A 5557-nucleotide genomic window follows, 5' to 3' on the forward strand; every position below is an offset into this window, starting at 1 on the left:
TGAAGGAGAAACAAATAATAGAATAACTGTAACCCTACTTTTGGCCCACCCTGTATATAGAATTATTTGTGACTTTTATAGTGTTGAATGTCTCTCATTTATCCCCAACACTCATATTTACCTAGTAGGCCCTTGAACCCTGGCTTTCTACTGTCATTGTCAGTGAAATACTATAGTAATTAATCCTTGCTTTACCTGCTGGTGAATTCAATTGTTTGCAAGGAGTAATAACTACCAGAGACCCTGTGGGAAGAAAAGTCTTGCTGAGTTGGTTCCAGTTTAATCCTTTCTTTAGCAGGTGTTTTCCTATGGTTCCGGCTGACTGCGAGATATTTATTTTCGAAAATAGTTTAACTACGTGTTTTACCTCAGGTACCCTAGTTATACTGAAATATTTTCAAATCAAACTGACTCTAACGAAAAATTCAACTCGAGAAAAGAAGAAAAAAAAACTTGCGAAATTCCGTTTGATTCAAGATCACTGGTGGACAGTTTTATACAATCTTTTTATTTACTATATTTCTGATCAGTTCTGTTTTAAGTATACGCTTTCTTTTGTACCAATTCATTTCCCCATTAAACGTGGTACATCAATCATTTGACTAATCTAAGAAGTCGTTATAAATGTTTAAACTTGTTTATAGTTAAGCACAAAGCTACACAATGGGCTATATGCGCTCTGCCCACCACGGGTATCGAAACTCGGTTTATAGCATTGTAAGTCCGCAGGCATACCGCTGTGCCACTGGGAGGCTTAAATTTGTTTAATAGAGAAGTCTGGCATGGGCTGTTGATCAGATCATTCGATTCGTAATCTGCGGGCACGGGTTTGACTCTTGCCATTGAACATGCACTTTCTATGTTCTAGTGACGTCACTACGTGACAGTCAATCTCACTATTCGTTGATAAAAAAGTAGCTCAAGAGTTAGCGGTGGGTGGTGTTGACTAGCGGCCTTCCATCTAGTCTATCATTTCAAAATTAGGGACGACTAACCCAGTAGGCACGATATTCAATAAACAAACTTTTAGTAGTGTTCTTTATCAACCTATATTTATGTTTAACAACTTTATAACAAGACATGTAGAAAAGCTGGGAATTTAAGTTATATATTTGAAAGTCATAGCTTGTAATAGATCATTCCATGTATTTTCGCGAATTAATGATAAATGAATTATAGAAAATAAATTAAAAAACAGAGTTCCCACCAGTGGCACAGCGGTAGATCTGCGGACTTATACTGCTTGAAACCGGGTTTCGATACCTGTGGTGGGCAGACCACAGATAGCCCTTCGTGTAGCTTTGTGCTTAATAAAAAAAAAAAACAGCATAAAATCATTGATTGGTTTTTAAAAAATGCCTGCTTTATTACGTCAGCTTCTACGAGTGATATTTTGACATAAGACAACTTTACGAAATACATTAAATGTAAAAAAAAATATATTTGGTTTACCAAGAATATATATAAAATAATCGCTTCTTCGTTTTTTGTTGGTGATGATCTGGGATCATACCAATCCTTTTAAATATTGCATCTCATGCAATACATTCAAATTAGTGCGTTCGCAGTTTTACATTGCTGAACCTTTAGAATAAAGTAATATATAGTGATACATTGCCTTATTAGAACCCCCTCACACATATGCGCATGCGTAGAGTATTTCATTTATTTTCGTATGTAAAGTCGACTGGCAATATAATAATGTCACGTGATTGTTTGAGCGTTTAAAATACAGAGCTGCAGTTATAGTATGATTAGTATGCGCCAAGTGATATAATAGTGCGAGATATGTTCTAGTGTCGGATATTTGGTATTTCGACTCCTTTAAATTAGCGTGCCGTACCGTATATTCGAGGGATTACGGTTTGCGTTTTTACCAATGTTTTTAGCCGCGGCATAGCGGCTCATAGAATGGCTCTGAGTTTTTTTAAGTACAAACTCTTAGCTCATAGCTTCGTCATCTCTTGACCGATTTGAGATCTAATTGCAGTTTTGGACTCAAGAGGTCAAACCCTTTCGATTGACTTATTTGATCACGTCTAAGGTCTCATAGATTAATTTATTCTAATCCTGTCTAAAATAATTTCGATTTTAGAGTAGACTGGTAAAGATCTTGATAAGTAATAAAATCGAATCGAGTATATGCGCGACCCATGGTTGGTATTGCTGGCACACAAAAATATACGTAATACAAATGAAAAAAATTACTCTAATCTTACCTAAAATAATTTCAAGTGCCGCGGCTGTTGAGGATTCCCTCTTGTCAAAAGAATAAAGCATTCAAACATATAACACAGATTATATATAAAGACAAAGTAGAAAAATATAACATCTTGAAACAACCAGTAAAGACAGGAACTTAACTGAATAACTTTCTGAAGTGGCACAGCGGTATGTCTGCGGACTTAAAACGCTAGAATCCGGATTTCGATACCCGTGGTGGGCAGAGAACAAATAGCCCATTGTGCTTAATTACAAACAAACAAATATATAATCTGAATTTTTGTATCAACTACATTTGTCTTGAGTATCCACAGATTATTCTTAATTTGTTTAGCCTTATTGTTTCGTGCACAAATGTGGCTCACCTACCCTACCTTCTGTAGTAAAAGCCGTGTATAAAATATCTGCAGTTGAATGTTTCAATAGAACTGTATTAATGCATGTGGCATAAAATCTGTCCGTCAAATAGACTCTCGTGTTATGATAGAAATGTATTAGCAACGAGAAAAAGTAAAACCATCAGATGAATTTAATGCGAAAAATGTATACACTTAAGCATGGCCTCCTTACGGAGGTATTATCTCAGAAATAGTTTGGTGTAAAGAAATAACGAATGTATATATTATAAATACGGATTTCCCCATGGACTAGTGGTTAGCTTGCTCAGACTGTAAATTCTAGGGCTTGTGGGTGGGCTTATAAGAGTAATGGTCAACTCCCAATATTTCTTCAGACTAGAGAAGCCTAAGAGTTGGAAGTGTATGATGTTGACTAGGTAGTTTCCATTTAACTTATCACTTCAAGATTATGGGCGGCAATGTGCGGATAGCCATTTGTGTAGCTTTTTGTGAAAATAAAAGCTACAGTACTATATTTTCAAATTATGAGTCAAATATTAACTTATATTATCACCAGATGACACTTCGCTTTACGTAATTAAAAGTAATGATTGTTTGTTTGTAATTAAGCACAAAGCTACACAATGAGCTATCTGTGCTCTGCCCACCATGGGTATCGAAGCCCGGATTTTAGCGTTGTAAGTCCGCAGACATACCGCTGTTCCACTGGGGGGGAAGGGACAAAAGTAATGAAACCAGAAAATAATAATAATAGGTAACAATGAAATTTACTAAAAGAAATGTTAAAAATAGTTAGTATTAAATAAATTTATTATATGACGTAGTCGCCTACACTTTAGTTTGTCAGTTCCAAATTAAGGACGAGTAGCTTTGCGTTAAATTCTGAAACAAACAAGAAAAGAATGTAAGGATTTATCACTCGTAACCTTCAAACGTTTACTGAAACATACAAAACACTGTTACATGAAACACAAGCAAGACACTTACTTGTACGTTTCTTTTTCTCAATTTTTATTTCAAATCTGAAACTGTTCTTCTGTAGTTAACATTGTCAGTTCAGGTCAAATTCCTAAGGTGCCGAGCCTGTCTGTCGCTTGAACTTAAGACCCTTCAGAATCTGTTGATAAAAGCAACCAAAGTCTTTGAAGATGCACTAGAACTTTGATTTCTCTTCATATACTGTGACAAATGTCTAAGATGAAGTTGGTCTAGATATCAAATGATCTTTACGTACTGAACGTTCATAATACTTTCTTCAAACAAATGAAGCCATCTAATGATAATCAATTTACTTATTTCAGGATTTTTCAAAATTACAACCAAAGAGCATTCTGAGACATATGTGTTTCAGTAAAATATTCGTTCTGTTTTAAGGGATAAACATGGCAAATTTTTATTTAAATTCATTAAATAGAGTACTTAAAAAAAGTTTTAAAATGAGCTAAGTTAATAAGAGGTATTCAAATTCGATGACGAGGAACCCACTTTGAGACTAATAATGCTTGGAGACAGCTTGAACGGGTAACGAAGAAAAACTTTAATATAAGTTTAACATAACAGCAAAAGTACAACGTTTCGACAAGGTTTTGTCATCATCAGGTGATGTTAAACTTATATGTTATGTTAAACTTATATTAAAGTTTTTCTTCATTACCCATTCAAGCTGTCTCCAAGCATTATTAACAAGAGGTAGTCATAATAATGTCCTCTTTTCTTATGAAAAATAATAAATTTAAAGCTTTCATGTGTCATTTAATAATCCAAATTAAAAAAAAAGATGATTAAGCAATCATTATAAAAGGTAATTAATATTAACTTCCGTTAATATGTGCTTAGAGCGAACTAAAAATAAACCTGACAATCAGTATAGCATGCTTTATTTAATCATTTGGGTATTTTCACTGTTAACGATATTTTCGACAGTAATCCCAATAATATCTCACAAGGTTCGGCCAGCTTAGGCGATTCAGGTCAGTCTTAAATACATAGATTAAGCTAACAATGCAAAATTATCTCTATAGTAAAAGTATAATAATAAAATTTTAAATTAAAAAGTAACGACGTTTGATATATTAGATACTATAACCAATACTGTTAATGAAAGTAACGGTAAGGAAATAATATAGTACATGTATACCTTAATTAGGGACCACAGAAATACACTATTTGTTGGTTTAAACTACTATCGTAAAAAATATGCTAACTTTTGCTTTTTTTCGGGCAGTACCTTCTGAACTAAAGGGCTAACCCCCTAGCAATTGAATCCGACACTGCTAAGTTCGCAGAATAAGCTTTCTTGCCATATCGCCATTTTATAACACTAGACACAGGTTCGTTAGTCAGTGTGCATCGAGAAAAATTGCTATTGTTACTCTATACGTATAAAAGACAAGAAAATGAAGACGAAAACAACGAAATGTAGCAGAAAACATCTAGAAAAACCGCTAATGTTACTCTATACAACAAATTATGTAAATACAAACAAACAAACGACAAGATGGTGTATTTTTAAATAAACTTTTCCTTTCAGCATATACAAGAAAAGTACTTCTGGATATGACTGTAGACCTTTGTGTTTACTTTTTCTGTCTAATGAATTCTTAAAAACTCTAGTGAAGTATTTCCATTTATATTGGTTAACAATAACTAATTGCTGTTAGTCTTTGCAATTTTATCAGAGAGAGATTCAAAAGTTCGGAAAATAGAGGATTCTTAAAAACTCTATTGAAGTATTTCCATTTATATTGTTAACAATAACTAATTGCTGTTAGTCTTTGCAATTTTATCAGAGAGAGATTCAAAAGTTCGGAAAATAGAGGATTCTTAAAAACTCTATTGAAGTATTTCCATTTATATTGTTAACAATAACTAATTGCTGTTAGTCTTTGCAATTTTATCAGAGAGAGATTCAAAAGTTCGGAAAATAGAGGATTCTTAAAAACTCTATTGAAGTATTTCCATTTATATTATTAACA

The 5557-nt window shown here is 33.5% G+C and overlaps 1 long non-coding RNA gene across 1 annotated transcript in view; it reads right to left on the reverse strand.

Moving 5' to 3' along the window:
* LOC111088011 overlaps positions 1 to 5557 on the reverse strand; it is an 18630-nt gene that overhangs the window by 2650 nt on the left and 10423 nt on the right. Inside the window, exon 2 of the long non-coding RNA XR_002612642.1 lies at positions 3570 to 3699. This is a non-coding gene — a long non-coding RNA (uncharacterized LOC111088011). The remainder of the gene's footprint in view (positions 1 to 3569; positions 3700 to 5557) is intronic.

Source organism: Limulus polyphemus, unplaced genomic scaffold, assembly GCF_000517525.1.
Source record: "Limulus polyphemus unplaced genomic scaffold, Limulus_polyphemus-2.1.2 Scaffold2, whole genome shotgun sequence".
Taxonomy (NCBI): domain Eukaryota; kingdom Metazoa; phylum Arthropoda; class Merostomata; order Xiphosura; family Limulidae; genus Limulus; species Limulus polyphemus.